General features: G+C 41.2%; 1 protein-coding gene and 1 long non-coding RNA gene across 8 annotated transcripts in view; one reads left to right on the top strand and one right to left on the bottom strand.

Annotated features, from left to right (window-relative positions):
• Positions 1 to 27,002, top strand: part of CDK14 (cyclin dependent kinase 14) — a 599,181-nt gene that overhangs the window by 415,425 nt on the left and 156,754 nt on the right. The gene's annotated exons all lie outside the window — the stretch shown is intronic.
• LOC113603030 (uncharacterized) lies at positions 9,283 to 18,540 on the bottom strand. The gene is made up of 2 exons (XR_003424562.2): positions 17,745 to 18,540; positions 9,283 to 11,368 (listed from the first exon to the last, which is right to left on the bottom strand). It is a non-coding gene; the product is annotated as an uncharacterized LOC113603030 (long non-coding RNA).

Raw genomic sequence — 27,002 nt, 5'->3', positions numbered from 1 at the left:
AAAGAAAAACATACAACTCGCTGAGAGGGTGTGACAGTAAGTAATACATGTCAGACAACAGAGCATTTCTGAGCAGGGCTTTCCTGGGATTTCGTGGTTTGCTACATGCCCTGGCCAGTCACTCAGGGCACCCATGCTTCTGAATTTACCTTCTTCCTGCATTGCCAAATAGCAGCAATTACATGGGCATGAATTGGTTAAATTCTTACTTCTTTCTTTTTTTATTATTTTTTTAATGTTTATTTATTTTAGAGAGAAAGAGAGAGAGACACAGTGCAAGCAGGGGAGGGGCAGAGAGAGAGGGATACACAGAATCTGAAGCAGACTCCAGGCTCTGAGCTGTCAGCACAGAGCCCAACATGTGCCTCGAACTCCCCAACGGTGTTAAATTCTTGCTTCTCAACTTGATATATCAAAGCCAGTAGGAGAGACATCAAGTCTTCACAACCCCAGAAGTTTCCAAACACACGCTCAGATTTAAAGTCAACAAAACCCAAATTCCCTTCTTCCTTTACTCCTTTTATTTCCTCTTCCTGGGTTTCTGTCCGGTGCCTCCCTCAGGGAGGTCTTAGCAGAACTCCTGATTTGTTCTATGGGTAGTTAGATGCCTACACATCAGCTATTGTTGAACGAATCGATTTTTCACCCTTTCTACTTCGAGTCTTGCTTTCTGACAGCGAATTATTCTTTGCTTACATCTACTGGCTTCCACCATTTATTAAAACTTCTTTGTATTTTATTTTACCTATGCCTCTCAAAATTTTATAAGCCCAGAAACTGAGTCAAGTTTAAAGAACGACATTGTAGAAATCATCAAAGGAAACTGCTAGGTTATTTTCCACAGGAGACCTTTTTTCTTTTTCTTTTAAAATGTTACTCTGGCCTACTCTGAGCTTCTGTTCTTCATAAATAACTCCAGCCTGGTTGAAACCTATTTTCTTATCCTATCAATGTACCAATGTTTTTAAGGAAAGATCTTTATCTAGAACACAGTCTCATTATCCTTGTGTTTTCATTCCTGTTTCCTCTCCTTGATTTGCCTTGAGGTAAGAAAAGGTGGTTCTGAGTTAGGAGAATCTTCGTGTCTGACTATAATAATAACAAACTTTATATAACAAAGTTAATTTGAGGTAACATATAATTAAGACTCAATCTAAAGAGGGTTAGCACTGCAAAGTAGAGAATGCTAGAGTGTGTTCAGCCCTGCATAAATCTGTGTGACTAGTGAAATAACTATTCAAAATTGGAAAATTGGACTGAAAAGTAGGTGACCTAATTTTATTTTCTTGTATAGTTACAGATGTGCTGAGAGTATCACACATAAACTCTTCTGGTGTTTAAGCAGATGACATTTTTGTTAGTTGTCAAGATATTAGAACCTTAAGACATCACACTAAATGACACTTCTTGTCTTTCTGCTGGCTCTATCACTAAACTTTATTAGAATCCAACACTGATTTTTGAAGTCACACATGAGGTGACCCAAGTTATAATACTCATTACCCTGGTATGAGGACAGTTGGGCTTAGGGAAGCAGAGAACATAATTTAACTGCAAAACAACTTCCTTTGTTTTGTTTATGTGATGCTGTCCACCATTTGACGCTCCTTTCTTCCTCAGATTAGTTTATATTTCAGGGATTTTCCCTTTCGTAATTTAACACTTCACCATACACATGGGAAAACTGAAACACAAAGGTAATCTGGAACAGAAATAGAGATTACTTTATGAATTTCTTTTTTTTTTTTTTTTTTGGAGTCAAAACATAAGATCGTGTTTAGATGATGTTTTAGCCCATGTCCTTTTTCCAAGATTTTTAATTTTTTTTTTTTTACTTTTTATATTTTAAGTAGGCTCCACACCCAGCGTGGAGACCATTGTAGGTCTTGAACTCACAACCGTGAGATCAAGGCCTGAGCTGGGATCAAGAGTCAGATGCTTAACCACACTGAGCCACACAAGTGCCCCCTTCCAAGATTTTTTATAAATGTTAACCAACTCTTTAGCGTTAAATATGCCATTGCATACAATGATGAAAATTTTGTTTTCCTCCTCTTTATTAGAAGACCATATGTTGTCATCAGACTAAAAGTGATATATTAGTGGCAGTTATACTAACCAAGTGTATGGATTTTTAAGCATAAAAGAAACTAATATTTTAGACAAACTTACCTTAGGTTAATTGTCTTAATTAAGCTAAGTTACTACTAATGAAGGTTAGTTGTTTTTATGGTTACAAACACAGACATTTGATTTGAGATGTAAATGTTAAATTCCGCTGTGGTGTGTGCCCTGGAATGTGTGAGGGGACAGCCTGGCTCAGGTGCTAGTTCCTGAGTGCCCGCTTGCCCAGCTGTAGAAGTCAACCATGTATAATGATTCACTGTTGACTGGGGCAACTGTGATAGCTCGTTTCAGTTGTCAAAGTCTTCAGTTTGTTTCTTATTCATATTAAAACTCATAATCCTTGAAACTAAGTTTTTGAAGTCCTATTCACTGTCACTAATCTTTATTTATATACTTAGTGTATTTCCCTTCTAGCATGCTGTCTTCACCCAACAAAGAACGTTCTGTGTCCTGAGTCATTTGACTTTGCCTCAGTCTATTTGTGCTCTTGCTTGTTGTCTTCCTACATTAGGTGAAGTCCCAGCACCTTGATCTCTTCTCATCTTACTCAAACTCACTCGCCCATTGTTTTTATCAAATCTGGTGTTACTCCTCACCAAGGCCTCCTATTTACCAAGCTCATTCTTTATCTCTTTTTTCTCTCCAGGCCATCACTCCTTCCTCAAGGCACTCCCTGCTTTTTTCACTCCCTTATCCATGTTATGTACATTCCTTGCTGCTATGGGGTCTGCAGCCTCAGGAAGCTCTTCCTTTACTAATTCCTCCTTACTCACTTATCCTATATGCCATCTGCACCCAGTATTGCTCACAATAATTGCAGATACACCCAGCAGCATTTCTCTTCCCAGTGGACAGTTTTATTTATTTATTTTTTCCAGCCAGATTTTGTATACCTTATTTCATGGAATGTGTAGGTAAGATTCAGTTCTGTGTTTACATACAAAAATACATATGAATATCCTGTAAAACATTTGCTTGCTTTTACATGAAGTATCCTAAAATAAAAGTTGGTTACATATATTAGCAGATTACTGTGTTTTAAGTACATTTTAAGAAATTGGTGGGGGGTTTGGGTTGACATGTAGCATATAAAAATTTCTCCCATTTAAAGTAATTGGAAATAGGGGCACCTGGGTGGCACGGTTGGTCAAATGTCCAACTCTTGATCTTGGCTCAGGTCATGATCTCATGGTTGGTGAGTTCGAGCCCCGCATCAGGCTCTGTGTTGGTGGTGTGGAACCTGCTTGAGATTCTGTCTCTCCTTCTCTGTGCCCCTCCCCCACTTGTGCTCACTCTCTTTCTCTCTCAAGATAAGTAAATAAACTTAAAAAATTTTTAAGTAACTGGAAATATAGTCAGTGGTATTGCACTAGCATTGCATGGTGACAGATGCTACGCTTGTGGTAAGCATAGCAAAATGTATCGCTTTGTGAAATCATTATATTATACACCTGAAACTAATGTGACATCATGTGTCAACCGTACTTCAGTTTAAACAAATAAATAAATTGGGGCACCTGGGTGGCTCAGTCAGTTGAGTGTCCAACTTCAGCTCAGGTCATGGTCTCGCAGCTCGTGGGTTCAAGCCCCACATTGGGCTCTGTGCTGACAGCTCAGAGCCTGCAGCCTGCCTCTGATTCTGTGTCTCCTTCTCTGCCCCTTTCCCACTCACACTCTGCCTCTTTCTCTCAAATATAAACGTTGAAAAAAATTTTTTTAATAAATTAAGTAAGTACATATGTACTGAGAAATAGGCTCCCAATTAGCATTTTCATGCAGAACTTTGGCTTTTCAGAAATAGATTACTGACCTAAATTGAGCAATGCCTATCCTAACCATCATTAAATAAATAGACCCCTGCTAGTATCACATTGGAGGATCCTGGGGGGAGCCACAGGGAGCCGCCTGTGGAAAAAGCAGCCCTCTAGCCAAATCTCCACCTGCAGAACCATGCCTAAAGGTTAGAGCTTCTGTTCTTGTGAACTATAGTTTGGCAGTTATTTGACACCTGATGTGTTTTCTCTGCTGGCAAAAGCATAATACTCTAGCATGTTTCTACCAGTCATTTTTTTACACATGCCTCTCATTTTACCATGATTCCTGGCAGCCCTTCAGGCCTCTAGTACTGAATTTTGTGTATCACTCGTTTTTAAGGCAGACTATTCCAAACATGCTCTCAAGCATTGCTGAAAGTCCATCAAGCCATTATCATAGGTGGTACAGTCACCTGGATGGATATTTACATGTATTAATTTTATTCCTCAGAGATTATACTCTAATTGTTTAACATGTGCCACATGACCCCACCTGGACTGTCACCCTCTGTTGAAATGTTGTGCATTTTTATTGTTCCTCCCAGCCCACCTAACCGAGTCCCCTGTCCTATCAGATCTTCAGTAAGTACCTGCAGAGAGATTTGCAATCCAGGTCAGAAGCAGAATTGCAGGGTGAGTTTGAAACCTGAATAACAAATCGTTTATCTTGGGCCCTGCTGCGGTACATCCTATGTTACTATGTATGCTAGATGCCCGTTATGTTCATCATTTATGGCAAGTTTTAAGGTTTTAGAAACTAGATTCTATAGGTGGAATGGGGGGGGTGCGCGAATGGCTTTTTTTTTTCTATCTGCCAAACTTTCAAACAAAACTAAACAAAGCATTGTCTGTACTAACTTCACATGCACCAGTACTGTAGAGGCACAGAAAGTGACCTATAAGGGACCTTTGTTAAAGCCTCCCACAAACGTCAATATGCCTATTGTTCCTGTTAAGAAAAAGAGGAAAAGGAAATCAGAAACACAATCCCTATATCAAAGAAGAAGGCAGTCTGAATCCCGATGGGACTCTTGTTTGTCTGTTCTTAGGTCCCCAGTGATGTTTCCTTTCTTCACTTTATCTGCTGGAATCCATTTGTAATGAGAAAAAGTGGTTTAAGGACTCAGGTCTGTTTGCTCTGAAGTTAATAGTTCTGAGTGTGATATATTCTACTTTTCAAAAGAGACTGACCTAAGACTTTATACCCCACTGTTTTCTCCAATATGGAAAGATTTTCAAGATATGTAAAAGGAAAAAGGAAAGTACAAAATGGGCCTAAGTGTCCATTAGTGGAAGGAAGAGAGAATGGCTGAACAAATGGACATGATATGATGTCCAGGTAGTGCACAGAGCATTTGTAGATGGTGTTTTTCCTAAAGAGTTCAGGACTGGGGCTATACTAACAGACTCACTTGTTATCGAATACTCTTATATACTGCATATGTGTGTGTGTGTGTGTGTGTGTGTGTGTGTGTGTGTGTGTGTACATATGTATACACATGCACACACTTTTAATTATTGTTTTGCTATTTACATATGATATTTTAATAACAATTTTTTCAGTTGAAAGTTAAAGTTTGTAGAGAGAAGTGCCCTTTTAATTTTTTTAATATTTATTTTTGAGAAAGAGAGAGCATGTGTGAGCAGGGGAGGGTCAGAGAGAGAGGGAGACACAGAATCCAAAGCAGGCTCCAGACTCTGAGCTGGGGGCACAGAGCCCGATATGGGGCTTGAACTCATGAACTGAGAGATCACGACCTGAGCCAAAGTCGGATGCTTAACTGACTGAGCCACCACAGTAGCCCTGAGAAGAGCCCTTTTAAAATGAGAAATTAACTACCTGGCCAGCTTTCATGTAAACTTTCCGCTCAGCAGTAGGCTATATGCTTGGTGATGCTTCCTCCAATGCTGGACAGTTGGTCTGTGTATTGCTATTATTGATCACTTCAGCTGCTTGAATACATGTTTCTGCTTGACATAAGCAGGGCACATGGGCAATGTGTTATGATAGATGAGTGTCAGCGCTTCTGGAAAGGCTCTGCCTTCAAAGAGCTCTGTTAGAAGAGCCAAACTAGTGTATTCTATTATTACTCTTGTTCCGTGAGTAAGTGAATCTGTACACAGAGATAACAGAGCATTTTGAATTACAGGGCCACCAGTGTGCAAAAGCTAGACAGCTTTCCAGATTATTTCCATAACTAAAGAACGGTGCTGCTAACCAACTTCATCTAATCCCAGGGCTTGGATGAAACCAAATTAGATTGGCTTTGTCTCAGCCAGAGGTTTTGCTGACAAAGAGTAAACAAGTAAATATGACAGTGTTTCCTATACAGTGGCAATGGGGACAGTGGTATTTCTGAGTAAATCTACTATATAGTTCATGACATTTTGATGAATAGATACAGACTGGATAAATTTGAAATCCTCATTACAAAAGAAACCAGAAGAAACAGAAAGGAAAGGAAACTGTCTTTGTTCAGAAACCCACGAAGCACCATGATGTTGCAGAAAGAACCTTGGCCTTGGTGGTCAGAACTCTCTCTCATTCTCCCATGTACTAGCTGTTTGTCTTCTGCAATAAACTTCCCTTTCTGAGCCTTGTCCATATCATGAACACAAGAGTACCTAACTTGTTAGGATCATTATGATCACTGTAGATACTGTATATAAAAAGAGTTTCTAGTAGAAGGAGCCTGGCATATGGTAGCCCCAATAGGTGAGAATAACTCTGCTGTTCTTATTAGCATAGAGGGAGCAGCCTCTGTGCTAAGCCTACTTCTACCCACATTTTCTGCATCAGTCCCAGGGGGCTGGCTCAACTCTGTGAATGGACAGCTCCATCCAACTAATAGCTTCATGGAACTTCCTCTTTCATGTCGCTGATATTAAGCTTTGACGCTCTTTCTATACTCTTACCCAGGGAAAATTACACCAAATAGACCTGGCTTTGATCTATTTTCAATTTTGACTGAATTATGGACAATAATACTGTATTTTAAAGTATAGTCAGAGACTGCAGGCTACAAAAATTCAAACCCTTTTTAGTCTTTTCAGATCTTGAAAGTAGATGATTAACCATTGTCAGCTCTATATTGACCTGGGCTTTCTTAGCTATTGAACTTCTGGCTCCAATTCACACCTCCATTCTCCCTTTAATCTTGTATAATTTTTTGTAATGCCTTATTTCAGGAGTGCATTTATGTGTTAGTTTTGTTATTTTAGCAGAATTATGATCTTTGGTATGTTCTGTCCTAAAAACTGCTTTTAGCATAATAGTTACGAAGCATCCTATAGTCAACAAAAGGACTATTAAGGCGCTAATTATATCTTTCTCCACTACTTTAGGGATTTCTTCCCCCGAACATCACTGCTGTGAAATTCCATGTTAATAAGACCTCAGGTGGACTAGGACTGCAAAGAACTCTTCCTATTCCATCTTAATGCTATATAGCAAACCACCTCAAAATTCAGCAGCTTACAACAATTGTTTATTCTTTCAAATTCTCATGGGTTAGTTGGGGCTGGCTGATATATGCACAGCTCATCATCTATAGGTTGAGTCCACATTTGCTCTACATATTTATCACTCTCCTTGGACCAGTGGGCTAATCAGGGCATGCTTTTCTCTGGCAATGACAGAAGAGCAAGAAGGGTGAATGGAAACATGTGCTACCTCCTAAGTTTGCAACCACCCCTTTCGTCCCACCCCATTCCTTGGCAAAACAAGTCAAAGCGCCATAAAAGAAGTGCAAAGTCATATGGCAGAGGGTGCAGTTCTAGGAAGGGGTGAAGAATTAAGATTAGTAATATAATCAGCACATCTGGCTTTGCCACTAACTAATGAGGACTTTTGAGCAAGTCTCCAAGCCACAGCTTCTCCATGATTACATTCATTCATGGCATTCAACAAATAATTTTACCAGGGGTGCCTGGCTGGCTCAGTCAGTGGAGCATGCAACTCGATCTCAGGGTTGTGAGTTCGGGCCCCACATTGGGTGGGGCACCTGGGTGGCTCAGTCAGTTAAGCATCCAACTCTTCATTTCAGCTCAGGCCATGATCTCACGGTTCATGAGTTCAAGCCCTGCGTTGGGCTCTGTGCTGACAGCACAGAGCCTGCTTGGGACTCTGTCTCTTTCTCTACTCCTCCCCTGCTCACTTTCACACACACACTCTCTCTCTCAAAATAAATAAACATTTTTAAAAATAATAAAATTAAAAAAAAATAATTTTACCATATACTTGGTACCAGGCATTGTTCTAGGTGATTGGGACCATAACAGTGAACAAAATTGTTGGAAATCCTTGCCCATACAGATCTCATGTGCTGGTCAGAGATATACAGTAAATATGTGTGTGTGTGTGTGTGTGTGTGTGCATGCATTCATGAGTGTGTAATATGTCAGAGTGTAAAAAGTGCAAGGAAGGGAGATTACATAGGGTAAGTAAAATAATTCACCTCTCTCTGCCCCAGAGATGTCACTATTAATGATCTGTTCTTTGTGGTTATGTTTGTGGGGATGGATAGCAGAGCCTGACCATCAGAGTTTGAATTCTGCTCTTGCTTTTATTTGCTTTGTGACCCTGGACATGTCTATCATTTTTCCATGGCTGCATAACAAATTCCCACAAACTTAGTGCCTTCAAATTACATATATCTGTTACCTCACAGTTTGTGTGGGGCAGGAATCCAGGCACGCTTAGCTCTGATCATGGTTTCACAAGGCTGGAGTCTGGGTGTTGGCTCAGACTGTATTCCTTTCTGGAGCTTGGGATCTTCTTTCAATTCCATGTGATAGTTGGCAGAACTCAGTTCCTTATGATGGTAGGAAATATGTCCTCACTTTCTTGCTGTGAGCCAGGGGCTGCTCTCTGGTAGTAGAGACCCCCATAGTTCCTTGCCTTGTGGTTTCCTTGTAGTTCCTCTCACAACATGGCAGCTTGCTTCTTCAAGGCCAGTGGGAGAATCTCTCTCCAGTCTACTCTCTCTCCAGTCTACCAGGATAGTCTTACATAACATAACATAGCATAGCATAGCATAGCATAGCATAACCATGAGAATGACTTTCCTCCCATCTCCATTGTCACATACCGTGGACTAGAAGCAAGTCACAGTTTCTGCCTGCATTCAGTCAGAGAGGTTTATACAAGGGCATGATTAATTGAAGGTCATCTTAGAATTCTTTCTGCCAGAACATGTGGCATACTTAATCTCTCTGTGTCTCCATTTCCTCATCAGTAAAATGGGAGTGACTGTAGTGATATCTACATCATCAGATGGTTTTGAGGATTAAAGGAATTAATAGAAGGAAATCACTTAGAACAATACCGACTACAGAGAAATGTGTATCTGAGTAGCTATTTTTATTATCTATAAAATGTGAGGATTTTGTTAGGTGATTTTTTAAGATCCCTTTTAGCTCAAACATTTTATGATTTTGTTATAATACAGTATAATGCAAAATTAAACACGGATAAAAATATCACTGACTAAAAAAAGGAAAGCATAATATCAGGACAAGTTGAAATTAAGCTAAATAGATGATATGGTTCAAGGAGGCAAGAGTCATTCTTCCTTTATGTTGTCATCAGTGCAAAAGCCATGAAGTACTTCATTATTTGAAGTTTTGTGTGTTGCCTTGACAAGGAATCTTTGGAAGGACACAAGACCCTCTAAACAAATACTGATTTGTAAGAAACTTTTCTCCTTTGATCACCATACTGTCCCCTAACTTAATTGAAGCCTGTGGTCTCAAATAAACAATTGGATGGTGCGACCGGATTATAATACAAAGTTTGAATACAGCTGCTAGTTCTGTATTTGAGATGTAGTGTGTGAATGGCTTTTAACCAGACTTGTTTAAACAAGAATAATTGGAACAATGCAGCTCCTGATTGCCCTCTCCCACCCACACAGGCCCATGAAGAGAGGACCTTATGGTCATCTCTCCAAGGTGCTTGACGCAACAGGAAGGGTCCAGATCTTGCTGTTACTGCTTCCCCTGCCAAGAGCCACTGATGAAAACTGCTTCTCCCCAAGCAGGCAGGAAACTGCTTGAGAGTGGGAGGTGTTGGGTCTGTAGATCAACTCCATGTCCTGTCTCTTTGGATGATATACTCTGTCTGGAGTGATAAGGAGCCAAGAGTCCACTGTAGTAGTTGTTTATATAATTCATACTCTGAGTGTTTATGTTCTGTATGTAAGGGTCCATCATTTAGAGTTTTCTCAACAGCAGCACTGTTGACCTTTTGAGCTGGATATTCTTGGTTGTAGGGGGCTGTCCTCTGCATTGTAGGCTGTTTAACAGCAGACTTGGTCTCCATCTGCTAACTACCAGTGACGAGCCCTCCCCCAATTGTGACTACAAAAAAATGTGTACAGATGTCACCAAATGTCCCAATACATTTTATATATCTATTTATTTACATAGTTATCATGAATTTTTAAAAAACAATTAAAACATGCATAATTTTTTTAAAGCTCAAACAGTACATAATGGAAAAAATATAACCACATCTCTTACCCTGGTACCCCAGCACCAGGTTTCACTCTCCAGAGGCAAACATGTTACCATTACTTATGTCATAGGAGATCTCTGGGGATTACACTGGAATTTATACACATGCAGATATGGATACCTAGTTACTATAAGACACACAGACTTGTATATTTTTATTGGCAATTTTTTTTTTTAATTTGAGTTCAAGATGTAAAGAAGATGACAGGAATGAATCGCTTTTAGTTTGTTTCTGTTGTATTTTTTAAAAAGCTTGTCAGCTTTTTCTGGACTGATATATGGCCTCTTAAGAAGAATTATTTCCTGCACAGTGAGAAGCAGCATCCCCTTAACTTATTCCCTTCGCCTCTGGAGCCTCTCACCATGATCTGTTCTAAGACGGATGCTGTGTGGCAGTAGGGAAGAACTCTTTAGGGCATCAATATTTTAAGGCCTCGAAGTAGACATTTTTCATCTCATGAAACAACCAAATCCTTCAGAAGTGCTAACACCTGGTTTTTTGCTGGGAGTATGCGAACTGTGTTTTTTATTGATCCCCTTGTCCTTTTGAGGACACAACGTACTTCATGAGATTATATTTTTCACATTACAGCACCACCTTCTCACACAGTAGGATACGATGTCCTTATCAAGTCTCATTCATTTATCAGTACACATGATTTACTGTTTTCATAACAAGTGCATCTGCTCCATGAATCTGCTTCCTATATTGTTGGGGGCTAAACTTCCGGTTTGATTTTTGTTGGTCACAGTGGTGGTGGTGGTGGTGTTCCCAGACAGCTGATTTTCAGAGCTTCCACAACACTTATAATCATTCAGGGAAAATTTTTCAAAAGGATCATTCCTACTCCTGGCAAAACTGAACGAGCACTCTCACACTCCTGATGGGATTATAAATGGACAGGATGAGTCTATGGAATAAATCAGAAAAAAATTTAAGTCATATTTTGGCTTAGAAACTAGATTTCTCAAAGATGCTAAATAGTCACAAGGACATAAAGGTTTCTGAATAGAACCCACAATGGGGAAATGCCTAGACAAATTATTTTATTATTATTACTACTGTTACTATTACTGTTAACTAACAAAGCACCATGGTAATTATCTTTTATGCATTACCTCATTTAACTCTCACAGTGTTGTGAAATAGGTGTTGTTACTATCCCATAACTGTAACAGGAAAGTGTATCTGAGAGAAGCAAAACAACACATCAGGATGATAATGATTATGATGATAGTGATGATAGCAGTAGCAGCTAACATTCACTGTCATGTGTCACATGGTATGCTAAGTACTTTACATGTATTAACCTTATCTCGTTTTCTGACCAACAACCCAAAGAGGTAGGCACTGTTATCCCTGTTTAACAGAGGAAACTGAGGCATGGGGAAGTCAACTAGAATAAAAGAGGTTAAATTACAGCTTTCAAAATATTTCAGTTGGGATTTGAGTGCAGATAGATTGGTCTCAGAGGCCACACTCTTGTCATTGTGCCTACCAAGATCCTGTGGTTGGTATGTGAATGACAGACCAACACCTAAGCCCAGATCTGGTGGACAGTCTGTTAATCACTGAGCAGTATAGCTAATTAGTTAACTAATTTCATGTGATGGATTGTCTTGTATCGTGTGATGTGACTACTATCTTCAGAGGTAAATGGGGTAAACACGTGACACACAGAGGTTATCAAGGATAAGGAAGAAATGAGTTCACTCATCATATTAGGATTATATTCCCAGTTTCTGGCACTCTCCAAATACCTCTTCCTAGTTTAGTAGCAACCTGAGTACTTAATGTTCTCATCTTCCATGTATGCCCCTCTGAAGCCCATATTTGTGCACATTCCTTCTACCCAGCCAGCTAAGAGTTTTCTACCCTCCCTTCACTCCAAACACAGTGTAGCCTGGCCTCAAATGCAATTTTGAATGATTTTAAAGTAAGTTAAGAACTGGGGATATATGTCTTGAGGTGTTTGAGGTGCTCATTTGCATCACCACTGGCATCATCTTCAAAAAGTGATGTCTTCTTGGTCAGGGGTGGGAGGGTCTGTGTGTTTTCAAAGTATTTGTTTCTAATCTAGTAACTAAGCTTTTCATAGTGCATGTTAATAAGAGGATCAGATTCTGTTACATATTATGAACATACTATAACAAATCTGAATTGCCTTGCACCGTACTCTAGTTGTACCCACCACTTTGTTCAGATCTCTTAATTCCGAATTCAACGACAGAACCACCTATTAAGGAGGAGATGGGTGTCTACCAAAGGATTGTCCAAAGATAGAAAAATAAATTTTCAGTGGCATCTTGGGGAAACCATGCTCACCAGTTCAAGTAGGAGGTGGTTTAAGGCTTACACAGTGAATAACTTAGTAGAAGACAGTGAGTGTTAGGACTTCGGTCTCATTAAATTGCACTTATGCAAGCATGGTACATGAGGTGAAAACAGTGCTGAAGATGATGTATCTGGTTCTTGGACCCAGGGTGGTTCTTTAAGGGACTGCAGATGACCTTGATCATATGGTTGCTGCCTCCTTTTGACAAGGCTAGTAGGCAAAAGAAAGACATAATGGCTCTGTCTGTAAATTACAATGTAGTCTGAAAGACATCTACCAAGGACAACCTTGTCCAATTAAGAGTGAGCTAACTGCCTATACACTATCTTTAAAGCAATGTAGGAAAATAAGAGTGGCAGTGAGCATTTTTTTCCTTTATGAGTTTTATATATACTAAAAGAATGAGTCCACAGCACTCCAGGTGGCAGTGCCATTGGCCAGAAATCCTAATTCTTTATCTTTCAAAAATGCCTACCACCCTCAGTCTCTGTTCCTCAACTTGTTGCCCTCTGAGCCTATCAAAATGATAAGGAACAGTAAGGCAGATGTGGCTGAATATTAAAAAACCTAGGTGAGCTTTTCGAAAGGATTGTTACCTACCTTTTTAGTGAACATGGTCATTAGAAGATTTTGCGCCCTGGTTAGACTGGCCTTTTTGCTCCTGTTTGTTGACCAGCAGTCTTGCAAGGCTGTTCTTTGTCCCCTGCAGCCTGTTAGCAGGATGACAGGGGCACAGCACAGAGGGGATGATGGATGAGATGCTGCCTTCTTGAGAGTCTAAGGAGGCCACACCATGTCAATGTCCAGACCCCTAACTTTTAGAAAAATCGATCCTTTGCTGAAAATAATAAGCTACCTTTGCAATGTTTTTTTGATGCATTAATCCAGATGTTTTGAAGGTATAGATGGCACATTTAGTCCATGGCAATAAGTGTTTGAAAAAAAAAACTGATTAAGGGGTGAGGAGGAATTAGGCATCTATATGCTTTAATATGAATCTTCTGGCTGATTCATATATAACCCACAATGCGTAACTGTTGTAATTTCTAGTTATTGGAAAATAATTGCCAGATATACCATTGATGCATCAGTGCATTAAAATATAATGTGAACTTAACCAGATAGCTCACAATAAGCTAAGCTGGTGCTGATGAAGCTAAATTAACACCAGTTTAAAATTTAAACTTAAGCATAACAGCAATTGAAATTTATAACCAATTTAACATTGGTTAACCATGTGGGTGACCAACCCACAGCTCAGTGTTGTCCAGAGAACCACGGAACCCCCCCTCTCTCACTGTACCAGTGGTTGTCAGGAAGATCCAGCATTGTCAGAACTTGAGTAGCAGGCATGCTTCCTGAGACGATGCCTCATTTTCAACTCTAAGTAATTTACTAATTGTAGATTATGAATACCAGATTTTGACCTCAGTATTCTAAATACCGGTTCTTGACCCACTGAATCTGTTACAAGTCAGTAGCCCATTTGTAGGTGAAAGTCTATGGGATTGCATGTCAATTGCCAAGAGAGTAGGAGTGGGACTGCATTCCTGACCAGCAGTAGGCCTGGGGGGCCCAGTGGATATAGGCTGATCATAAACATCACCCTTTATCAGGGATTGTCTTTTCCATAGTTGTATCCTAGCTTCTGGCATAGTCCTTGGCAAAAACAGGTTCCCAGTAACTTTTTATGAATAATACATAATTATATATATATATATTTTTTTGAAATCATGGTTAAATTATAGTTCAGTAGTTACATTGTATAGCTATATAGTTAAACTATAGTTAATGATACTTAAATAGTATATATACAGTTGCAAAAACCGTAATAAAATACTGTAAATGCAGCACATTCTATAGAACTATCTTGACCTAAATTTTTTAACAGCCTTCCTGCCAGTAAACTTAGCAGAGGTTTAGTTGTAACTCACACATTCCTGTATACCCCATTCAAAGCTCTAAAAATAACAGCATCTTTTTTTGGAACAGGTAAATGTATAGATTTCCTTTGGTAGGCAGGCTCTGACCTACATACTTCCAATAGAAGCACAGCCTTCACTCCCAGTGCAGCGTGTGAGGCTTTGTCCTGCTCTCCTGCTCCCCACCACCGCAGACACAGCAACATGGGAGAGGGGAAACCTCCTTTCAAAGCCCTCCACCATTTCCAGGGGCTCTCTCTCCAGTGCCCCACTCTAAGCGCAGGAAGGCGTCTCCATGAAAGAAGAAGTGAACAGGTAGAGAGGAGAAACGAAATCCAAGCCTGTCCCCCGGCAGAGACACCCTGCGGGCAGCCTGCAAACCCCACCTTGCTGTTGCTCCCCATTAACCCAGTGCTAAAAAATGCAGAGAAAATGATTCACTTTCTGACCACCTCATACCCCTTCCAGTGTTTGTCACTTCTCTCAAGCCACACATCTCCCTTTCCGTTCTTGGCCTCCATCTCCAGCCAGGCACCTCTCTGGGCTCGGAAGCCTCAGGCCAGTCCGTTCTTTCTCCTCTGCCCCGGAGTTGCTGCCGCAAGATAGAGCTTAGGGAGTCTCAGGGACGGGGGCCCTGTCCTGCTTCCTGGCCACCTCTACACGAAGAGTTGCGGCTGCCACGCTGGCTGCATTTTTATTGGAAATGCTGGTGTATGGGCCGGTTCGGTTCTGTAGTGTTTTTTCGATTTCTTATGAATATAACAGCCTTCTGTGCATCAGCCACCACATAGAGAATCATTTCTTTGGGGACATATATATTGTGAGTCCCAAGCAGCTCTCAAACCATTAGAGAACAATTCCATTTTAGGTGCCGATATTTAATTTTTGCATTCAGGAATTTTATAGTCCTAAAGGGAAAAGGTCACTGCTAAGCTTTCACCTTGCCATTTTTACCTAATGCAGTTTTCTTTTCTGAATCCTGGGCAGACTGATCAATAACATAAATGCTCATCAGTAAGAGAGTGGATGAATAACATGCCAGGAACATTATAATTACACAAGAGTCTGGATGAATCTTAGCAATATAATGTTAAGTGGGGGAAGAAATTCCAAAAGATTAGCTATGGGATTATGTCCTGAATATAAAATTTTAAATAATTAAAATAAAAATACTCTATAATCCTTATAAGGACAATAGAATGATATAAAAACAAGAGGTAGAGAATAATGAACATGATTCAAAGTGCAACTTACCTCAGGTGGGAATGGCTGGATGATTGCATGGGGCCTGAGCTACCGGATTAGATGTGGCTGCTGGTAAATAACCTATAGTCCTTGTCTGGGGTGGTGAGCTCATAGGTGCTTATTACATTAATTAAAACAAAATTCTGTGCACTAGGTTTAAAGAAAGAAAAAATAAATAAATATACCCTTTTTTCCTCAGTGTGAGGAATAAGCAATTCTATTATTTTTGTCAGGTTGGAATAAGAATGAGTGACAAAATCAGTTTTGTTAGTAAATAGCTGTGTGGAAATACCTTTGACTTTGAAACCAATCTAGGTATGCCCAGTGGGTCAGCAGGAGCACAGCAGCGCTCAGTTAGTGAGGATGCTTGGCTGAGCACCCAGCTTTGGTCTGTTGGTCTTTGCTGGTCTTGCATACATAAATTTCTTTTAGAGTCAACAGAGATGAATTAACCTATTAATAATGTGCTGGCATCTGAGTGATGATGTGGGAAGGGCACCAGATACAAATCCAGGTTGTGTCCTGGTGCTGTTTTTCTCTTCTAGGGGACCTATCCAGATCAACCTTCTTTGCAGTATAGTTTTCTCATCTGTGAAGCAGCTAATATTGTCCTATTTTATTGGGTTGGTCATAACTCATCAATTAATAGGTGTGAAATTGCAAATAGTACAGCAACTTACGTGAGGTTATTATTGCTGAAAGTAGACATGTTCCCATAGCTTGTTCTTTTACTGTGTGTCTTGTTTATATAAAATACCCACTTTGATTATCAGGTATAAATAATATTTTGTAAATGATAATTTTACTCTGGAGTAGGCTGAATAAGGAACACCTAAAAATATCAGACCCTAATCTCTGTACCTGTAATTTTACCTTATTTGGAAAGTAGGTTTTTATATATGGGATTATATTAAGGATCTTGAAATACAGAGATTAAACTAGATTATCCAGATGGGCCTTAAATGCAGTCATCAGTATCTGCATGTAATCTTCTAAAACATACTTAAGGATGTCAGAGTTTCATAGTGTTACAAATCAGTTCGGTAGCTTTGCCATTTTTAATTGTAATTTAATAAAAATGAATATTTAAAATACTACATTTTTAAAAATTTCTTAACGTTTATTTATTTTTGAAAGACAGAGCATGAGTGGGGAAGGAGCAGAGAGTGAGAGAGACACAGAATCCAAAGTAGGCTCCAGGCTCTGAGTTGTCAGCACAGGGGCTTAAACTCATGAACCATGAAATCATGACCTGAGCCGAAGTCGGACACAAATGACTGAGCCACCCAGGTGCCCCCCAAATACTCCATTTTTGAAGACAAAAGCTACAGTTTTGCATCTTTGTGTCTCCCTGTAGTCAGCACATTGCTTTGTGCACAGTTAATGCTCAGAAAATAGGAAAACTACTTTCATTCGAGAAAAAGAAAAAGGTGATCAATTTGGGCCTGCGGTATGTGTCATATATGACACGTGTGTGTATTGTAGAATTTTAACTGGCCTCAAGTTTACAGCTGAAGTTAAGAGCATCAGTGGATTGTTGTGTTAAGCCTGTTTCCAGAAATTATTCTAATCCTCTTGCCATAAGAAACACCTAGGCTAGGAGACTGTTAAAGTGAGGACAGGAGAGCAGGTGTGGGGGATGAGCTCCAAGGCACAGAATGCCGAGCCAGTCATGAAATCACCGTCATCTGCAGTAATTCCTGATGAGGTGCCAGCACCGCTGAACTGGAAGTTGCCCACGACCCACCCCCCTTTCCAAAGCCTACCTGAACAGATAATCTTACCTAGGTGCTCTGGATGAAGGTGTACCTGTGACCAGAATTTCCTCTCTACTGCTTGTGCCTTTTAGGTTGAAAAATCCAGGTAGAACGTACTCTTTAAAGCAGCGTTTCTCACATTTCACCCATGGTTCTTGTTAAGTTACCGATTCTGATTCGTCAGGTCGCGAGTGGAGCCTGAGCTGCTTTCTGCAGGTGGTGCTGATGCTGCTCGCTCATGGACCATGTTTTGAGTAGCAAGGCTCCAGCATCTGGGCTCCTGCCTCCGGGTCCCTCTCCCTGGGTTCATTTTTCCACATTTCATGCCGCTGCTTCTTCAGTCAGCCTTACTGCGTTGCATCTGCTTGGCAACATTGCCCTCCTCCAGCCTCTGCAGCCTCCACCCGCGGGGTCCTGACCAGCGTGGCGTGCACGTATACTTCCTTCACTGGGGCTCCCACAGTGCACAGCTGGGGACTGACAGGCTGAAGCCTTGTCAACGGTAACATCACTCAGTGAAAAGAAGGGAAAAGCAGTTGAGATGAGAGTGAAATCCATGAGGGAGTCAGGGTTTAGGGAGACAGGGAATAGAAACAGTAGGAGAGAAGGAGGAGGGGGAAGAATGAAAATTTAGTTAGAGGAAAATATATTTTAAATGAGCTGCTCTCCATGCAGAATGCTCCAGTGAAGAGCGTTTTCTGGAATAGTGTCAAATTTATTTTTTTAGTTCTCCTCTAATTTGTCTGACAACCAGCTGCTTATTCTGTTCATTTATCTGCTGAAAATCTTGTGTGGCCCTTTGGATCCAGGCAGAAGACTTAAAAAAAAAAATCTGTAAACCATCTAACAACCGAGGGCCTGTGAGAGATGGCCTGGTTAGATTGGACCAGTCAGTTCCAGCCCTTGCTGACATTAGAATCACCCGGGAGCTTTAGAAAATTCCTCATACCTAGGCTACAGTGCCAGCCAGTTAAATCAGAATCATTGGGGTGGGTCCCAGTCCTTACTGTGTTTTTTAACGTGTTTTTTGTTTGTTTGTTTGTTTGTTTGTTTGTTTGTTTGTTTTTATGCCTCCCAGATGATTCCATGGGCAGCTAAGCGCCCCAAGCCAGACCTTTACCTTCTAGCAGATGAATTGAATTCACTTTAAGTAGAAATCAAAGAGCTGTCCTTTATTTATTTCGGTTCCTTCCCATCTGAACCCTTGCCATGTTGAAAACTCTGCACAATATTTTGGAAACACCATCTCTTTTAATTCAGCAGTTGAGCCGCTGATTAAATATTCAAACAGCTTTCTGAAGCTCCAGGCAGCTTTTCATTTTCTCAGTTTAGTGGCTCCCCCTGCTGGCCCTTCTCAGTAAAGGTTGCTGCTCTGCAGAATCTTACTACTGGTTCTGACCTCTGAAACACAGCCCAGAATCACAGCATCTTAAGGCAGCTTTTCTAGTCCCACATACAACCTGTATGCCATTGTCCATTGCCAAAAATGAACAGTGTAAATCCCTAACCCCTTGCCTAGTGGCACTGTATATAAAGCCTGGGGAATGAGGGAAGAGAGGCTCAATCTCTGTGTGTGTGCATATCCACACACATACACATATCATATACGTGTATACACACACTAAATACATGCATGTATCTGCTTATCATGCTGCCAGAAAAGATTCTGATATCAGCCATTGATTTTTTTCTGGTTCCCTGCAAAATAATTAATATTGATACTTACTTTGGATAGAAAATAGGGAAAGCTTTCATCCATATTTTCTCTACCCTCCTTCATCTACTCACACCCTTTTCCTAATCAACTTGCTTCTCCTTATCTATCCTGCAAGTTATCATTATGGCCACATAAAAACAAAGGTAGATGTAAATGCATAATCTAATCTTGTAAGCTATTTGTTGTACTATTGTATCACAATTTTACCACAGATAATCCTTGTGGCAGTGGAGACAGAATTCGATCCTTATTATATCTGAATGCAGAACATAGTGCAGTCCAACGCTCAGCTCTAATTAAACCTCATAAGGCTGCCATTACAATTTGTACAGTTCTTATCATTAGCATGCCCTTCTTTGTTGTATATTAATATCTTAACCCACTGGCCGTTGTTTTCCAGCTGACTCAGTACCGCATAGATCAGTCCCTGATTGACATTGCAGTACTTGATCTGTTGGAGGTGATGTTCCAAACCATTTCTTTGTCATCAAGGGTAAACATTTCCAAGCCACCTATGGGACATATGTCCACCACCCCTTGACCTTTCTGGGTACATCCTGTAGAAGACAGTTATTTATCTTTGTCCCTCTTCCCAGGCAGCACCTGGCATTGGCACAGCAATCCAGATGTGCTGACTAGTATGATTCAGTGATTTAATCTGTACTAGTGGTTTATCGCTATAGAACAATATTACCACAAACTTAGCCACTTAACACACATTTGTCATCTCAGTTCTGGTCGGTCAGGTATCCAGGCATGGCTTAGCTGGTGCTCTGCTTCAGGTGCTTACAGGGTTGCAATCACAATGTCACCTGGGCCTGCAATCTTATGGATTGGATTCACTGGGACTAGGGAAGGAGTCACTGCTAAGATCACGTGGTTGTTGACAGCATTCAGTTTCTTGCGAGCTATTAGACTGGGGGCCTTGAGTTTTGTTGGCTATTGTCTGAAGCTACCTCCAGGTCTTTGTCTTACGGCTTTCCCAGCACGACTGCTTGCTCCCTCAAAGCCAACAAGGGAGAGAGTCTCCCAGCAAGATGAGGGCTGGCATCCTACACGTTGTAATCACAGAAGTGACATCTTCTCACTTTTGCCATATTCTGTTGGTTAAAAGCAAGTCACTGGTTCCGTCCACAGTCCAGGGGAGGAGTGTAAACACCAGCAGGCAGGGATTTGGGGGCTATCTTAAAGTCAGAATACTCCAATCTCCTTTCATTTCCACCGAGTGGTCTCAAAAAATTTGTACTCAGCTAAAAACCATGAGTCCTTGGTTATACAAATTGTTGCCTGCTAAGTCTTTCCATCTCAAACAAGTAATAGAACCTAGGTCCCAGACTTCATGTTTATTGCTATTAGGTGTTCCTATGTTGGGTTTGTCCAGTTGTTCCTACCTGATTAAATATTTTTTAATCCTGGCTCAGCCTTCAGAATATTTCATATCTTTTTTTAATTTTTTTTAACGTTTATTTATTTTTGAGACAGAGAGAGACAGAGCATGAACAGGGGAGGAGCAGAGAGAGAGGGAGACACAGAATCTGAAACAGGCTCCAGGCTCTGAGCTGTCAGCACAGAGACCAACGCGGGGCTCGAACTCACGGACCGTGAGATCATGACCTGAGCCGAAGTCGGACGCTTAACCGACCAAGCCACCCAGGCGCCCCAGAATATTTCATATCTTTCCTATTGTGTCATGTGAGAATGTAATACATTTTTCTATGATGTTCTTTAAGTCACTGATGAAAATGGTGAAGAAGTTGGTACCTGGTCCCGTGTGCGTGTGTGCAAGTGCGTGTGCATGTATGTCTATGTGTGTGAGTGTATGTGTGTGTTGGACTGGAAGAGAGAGGAGAATGAAGAAGTCCTCGTTCCTCATACCCATAACCTCTGGAGTCTGGGCCATGTTATCATTTAACATCATCTGAGCCACGTTGCTCTTTCAGATCCTCCTGGGAGTGAGATAGTACAGCTCTGAAGAGCGTAGTCAAACTAATCTGATTTTGAATCCCACCTCCACCCACTTGATAACTATTTTTCCTGATAGAGCGCGCACAGGAAGGAGGAAAGTTAGGAAGTTCTTTTTTTCTGTGGGTCATCTTTGAACTTTATGCCGTCTGTTCCAGAGTGCAGTGTGTAATAGCCAAGCTCAGTTCTGCTGAGTTTCTTCACAAGCTTCATTTAGGACTTCTCACTGAGGGACCATGAAAAATCTTCCAGAACTTGGGGCGCCTGGGTAGCTCAGTCACTTAAGCATCTGACTTAGGCTCAGGTTATGACCTCATGGTTCATGGGTTCGAGCCCCAAGTTGGGCTCTGTGTTGACAGCTCAGAGCCTGGAACCTACTTCTGATTCTGTTTCCCTCTCTCTCTGCCCCTCCCACACTTGTGTTTCACCTCTCTCTCTCTCTCTCTCTCTCTCAAATAAATAAACATTAGGAAAAAAATCTTCCAGAACCTAAAGTAGTACAGCTGTGAAGCACTTGTTATTTTAGAGATGTTGTATGTATGGACTTTCAGAGTTGAGGTTTAAAAGCCAAACCAAAGCCATTTGGTTGTTCTCCATTGCCTTAGATTCATTGCTAAGTCAACTTGAAATCGCCAGCACTGCCACAGAATGCCCAGCTCACACAACTGCAAAACCAAAAGTGGGAGTCCAGCACGTTCCACATTGCCGCATTAGCACATACTTGTGTGAGCCAGTTTTATCTTGATTGGCCAGAGTTCGTTGGCCAGATTTATCCTGATTGGCCAGAGTTCCTCTGTGCCAGAGTCTCTGTGAGAGACTCCTCTGACCCCTTGGCCCAGGAAAATTATTAACAGTCCTTGTTCTGCATAAACCATGGGTGTTCTTCAGGAAAGACCTATGGACCCATTTTTAGCAGCCCTGGGACCTATACAAAAGCAGAAACTGGGAAATGTGGGAATTCGTGGAACTGTTAAAAATTTGGAAGAGTAAGTAAGTATCTCTGACAAGCACTAGTTCTTGAGCTCTTAGCTTTTGAACTTTAGAATCTGCTTTTCTTCTGTTACTTATAAAGTAGGTATTTCAGCAGAGAGACCCTCTTTTTTCTCAGCATCTTCCTCTGCTCATCATAGAGGCCGACGTGATGGGTGGGATCTATGCCGGACCTGTCAGTGTATAAGTAAGCCCAGAAGAGTTAAGTTTGGGGTCATTAAATCATAGTTCATCAGGGTCAGACAGTATAAACCTCTACTGAGAAGGTGAGATTGTCCCTTGTTTTTCTTAACAGATGTTAAAAGTCCAGGAAATCACAGAGACACCCTTCTGGAAACTGTGTATGCATGAATATAGGGAAGTAAAACCATTTTGTAGCTTATACTTTGGCATTTACTTTCTATTACCATAAATATGCTAAAGAGTTCCACATGTTTTTCTCGATTTTAATCCCTCTCCTGAGATCTGTATTTCCAGCAGCTCTTTACACATCCCCTATCTTGATCTGCAGACCTTTCTACCATTTAATAAGGTCAGAATTAAACTCATTTCCCTCACCCCCAAACCTGCTTTATCACCTACATTCTTGATTTTTAAGTAATAGCTTCTTATTCTCTATAAAATGGCTCTTAAGTGGTAACAAGTACATTTTACATGACTCACAACGCACACATATACATATTCGTGCACAGATATAACATGAATAAATTTCGTAAAACAACATGCATCTTTAACATGTACGTTGTTACCTTCTGATATTATCTGTTGTTTTCATCTTTATAAAAATGCTGATGTCAACACTGCATGAAATTTACAGCCCCCCCCTCCCCCGCCCCTGCCAGGGGTCATGTGACCTGCAGTCTGAAAAAACCTGAGACTGAGATAAAATGCAGGCCCCATTTATTCGGTATCTGGCCCTAGCCTCCCATTCCATAACCCAGCCAACAGTCCAGTGACACCAGACTTCACTCTGTAGCCCAGACACGCCATTCACTCATTCGGTCAGCATTTACTGAGTGCATATTTGGTGCCAGGCACATAGTAGACACTAGGGATCTAAAGATGAATACTGCTCTCTCCACTCTGATGTCTACTGTGCGGTGCGGAGATAGACCAGTAATCTAACAACTGTAAGGCCGCGAGTAGGCCATATAAGGAGACTGAACAAAACCCTCAGAGATCACAAGGATCACAGCATGCAACGTGGACCAAAAATGCCAGAAAGTCTTTCATGAGCCCATGAGCTGAAGCTAGAAAAAGAAGTAGGAGTTAACCTGGCCAGTGGTCAGCAGGGCATTCCAGAAGAGGAAGCCACTGTGAGAAGGCATGGAAGCACGAGCAGCATGAGAATTTGGAGAACTGAAAGTATTGTGACACAGCCTTTCCTTATAACCAGAGTCCTCTGCTGTCCCCATCCCCTGCCCCTATGCCCCTTCTCTGTACTTGGCCAACCAATACTCGATGTTCCCATGTCGCTTTTCTCCCTGGTCCCAGGGGGACTCAGGCACACCTCCACTCTGGACTGTCACCTCCCTCTCCCCAAACTTCTGAGAAAGCACTTGTGTTGAAGGCAGCCCATTGTTGCCCCAGTTCAGCTGCCTCACTGGAGGCAGACTCCAGGCAGAGCCCCAGTCTCATCCTTCTGTCTTCTGTGATGAACACAGTAAATGTTAGCCTGTGAAGAGATGAACCAATGAAGGAACAGGGCAATGTACCAGCCACAGGCACAGATTTCAGGGGAAGCTGCTTAAATGACTATGTAGAAGACTTTTTAACTTATGGCATGTCATTTGAAAACTGAAAGCCCCTCAGACCTTATCAATCTGCCTATTTACAGATGTGGGACCACATCTGAAATGTTGATGGTGCTATTTTCTTCTGCACTGTATTTGCAAAAGATTACTTTTTACTTTTAGAGAATACCTCTTTTTCTAACTTAAAAGTGTCTTGGTGGGCACCTGGGTGGCAGAGTTGGTTAAGCGTCTGACTATTGGTTTCAGCTCAGGTCATGTCTCATGGTCATGAGATCAAGTCTTACACCAGGCTCTGCACTGACAGCCCAGAGCCTACTTGGGATTCTCTCTCTCCCCCTCCTCTGGTCGGTCTCTCTCTCTCTCTCTGTCTCTCAAACTGAACAAATAAACTTTAACAAAAAGTGTCTTAGTCAACTAATATAAATGAAAATCTGACATCAGAGACAACATACACCCACTTTCTTCCGAGCACACATAGCTTTTCATCTGTAACCATACCTTTAACCTAGATTGCCTTCCCAAAAAGGCTTTCACAGGAAGCAAGACTGATTTTTAACTCTTGTTTTCCTTTGCCCACTTTCTGTCCACATTGTATTTCTTGTGCAAATGGCCCAGGAGTTATAGGCAGGAAGAAATTGAGGTGTGTAGTCTCATCAGTCAGCACTATAATAATAATTTTTTAAAAGTCTTACGGATTTTCTCTTTGCAGATGACTTTTATGAGACAGCCATAATATTTGATAATCACTTTGAAACAGAACACTGGGTATAGACGGGAATAGTGCCTATGAAGAAGTTTTGGTAACACAAACAGGTTTTGTAGAAACAGGTATAGTCAGGGTCATACCCCTGTCTTTACTAGGAGTGAGAGAAAAAGGTTCAAGTTCTGGCTGGACTTTCTGTTGCTTTTAAAACCATTAGAGGGTCTGTGTCATATGTGATGGATTGGTTGTGATCAAATCATGGTTTTGAGCTGAAAGGTCCTCCCTTTAGTTGCTAACGTCCTTCACGACTTTCTTGCGGATTTTAGTGGAAGCTCAAAGTGGAGCATCACTCAGATGAGCTGTGTGCACTGGTTGTCTCACTGTCTTGAAATAATAGTTGGAATTAGTGGGGAAAAAGGGGGGAAGTACTGGGGCACCTGGTGACTCAGTTGGTTAAGCATCTCGCTCTTGATTTCAGCCCAAGTCATAATCTCATTGGTTCATGAGTTTGAGCCCTATATCAGGCTCTGTGCTGACAGTGAGGAGACCTGCTTGGGGTTCTCTCCCTCTGCCTCTCTCTCTCTGCCCCTCCCATGCTCTCTCTCTTTCAAAATGAATAAATATATTAAAATACTTAAAAAAATTTTTAATAAAAAATAAATTTTTTGAAAAGAAGAGGAAGTGCCTTTTGCAGACACTGTTACTGCAGTAGTTCGTGTCAGACATGGTGTCTTTGTCTCCTTTCCTATCTTACAACCACTCCCCCCCGCCCCCAGCCCTCTTGACTGTCTCCCCACCGCCCACCCAGCCCATCCATAGTGTGGCTTTCTTTGTGTAGATGTGCCTATTGATGTTACTCTTGTTTAGTGCTTGCAAAAATTAACCAGTTACAGTTAAAAAGAATAATATTATCTCATTCCAGAACCTAGATTCAGTGTTTCTGTGGGGGAACGTAATAATGTATTTAATCCTGATTCACTAGAGTAGGAAGCGGTGAGTGAAACACTCACTGTATTTGCGCCACCCTTTGACATGACAGCCCTGTCCCCTACTAAATAAATACATAAATAATCAGAGCTCTGTATTTCCTTATTGCCTAGGAGTACATGCTAGTCCTCAGATAAAGTAGAATATCTTAATTTCCTTCCATGATCTCTGTCATTCCTCCTCTTTTGCCAGCTTCTGGCTTTATCTCTTGCCCTTTCTAACCTGTTACATTGTTCGTGTTGGTCCATCATAGTTTGAGTTAACATACAGCATGTGGCACTGACTCCCCTGAACATGGAAGTGGTTACTATATTCTCCCCCATGGCCAGTGCCTTCCTGACCTGACCCTGTTTTCTGGGGGTACTTTGAGTAATATCTAGTACTTACATAGTGCTTACTCATGCTGGGTAGTGCTCTCGCCACAAACGAGGTAGGTGTTGTCATCCCCAGTTTACAAAGGAGGAAATTGAAAGTTCAGTTCAGTGAGGAACCTCTGTGAGGCTATTTCTTGCCCATGATCACATGACTAGTAAGTAGGGGAGCAAGGATTTGAACCCAAGAAATCTGTCTCCAGGGGTGAGCTCCTAACCCTCCAACTCCACTGTTCTCAATCTGTGATTTACCGTGATCATGGAGTGTAACAGTGACCGCTGGTCGACCTGAATGTTCACATGGAGCGAACCCAGTTTTATGTGAGCGGCAATTGCCCTTCAGCCAGATCAAACATCGTGGTGATAGAAAAATAGATGGAGAAAGAAGGTGAAAATGTGGATGAAGAGAGGAACATGTGTAGGGAGGGCCGTATTTGGGGATGAGGAAATCCTAAGCCACATAAACATGTTAACTGAAATGAGCAATATGGCCATTAGAGAATGAGTGTCCCAAGCTGTCTGTCCTGCTTCTTTGAAACATTGTGATCCTATTCAGAGGATTTGGGGGGAGAAATGACAGAATTCTTACAACTGTTAAATGATCAGACGTCTGATACTGGAGTGAAGGACAAAAGATCATGCAGGAATCATGAGGCACATACACATACTCTGTTCAGCTCTGTGGAGCTAATAAGTTATCATTTGAGTCCTTAGCCTACCCAGTAAGTTTGGAGTTGATAAAATGCAGCAGATTAAGCTTACTGTGTTCAGCTGCATTTGTTCAAATGGAGACATTCATCT

This window comes from Acinonyx jubatus, chromosome A2 (assembly GCF_027475565.1).
Source record: "Acinonyx jubatus isolate Ajub_Pintada_27869175 chromosome A2, VMU_Ajub_asm_v1.0, whole genome shotgun sequence".
Taxonomy (NCBI): Eukaryota; Metazoa; Chordata; class Mammalia; order Carnivora; family Felidae; genus Acinonyx; species Acinonyx jubatus.
Note: the sequence above shows the minus strand (reverse complement) of the source record. Positions and strands in the feature narration are given on the sequence as shown.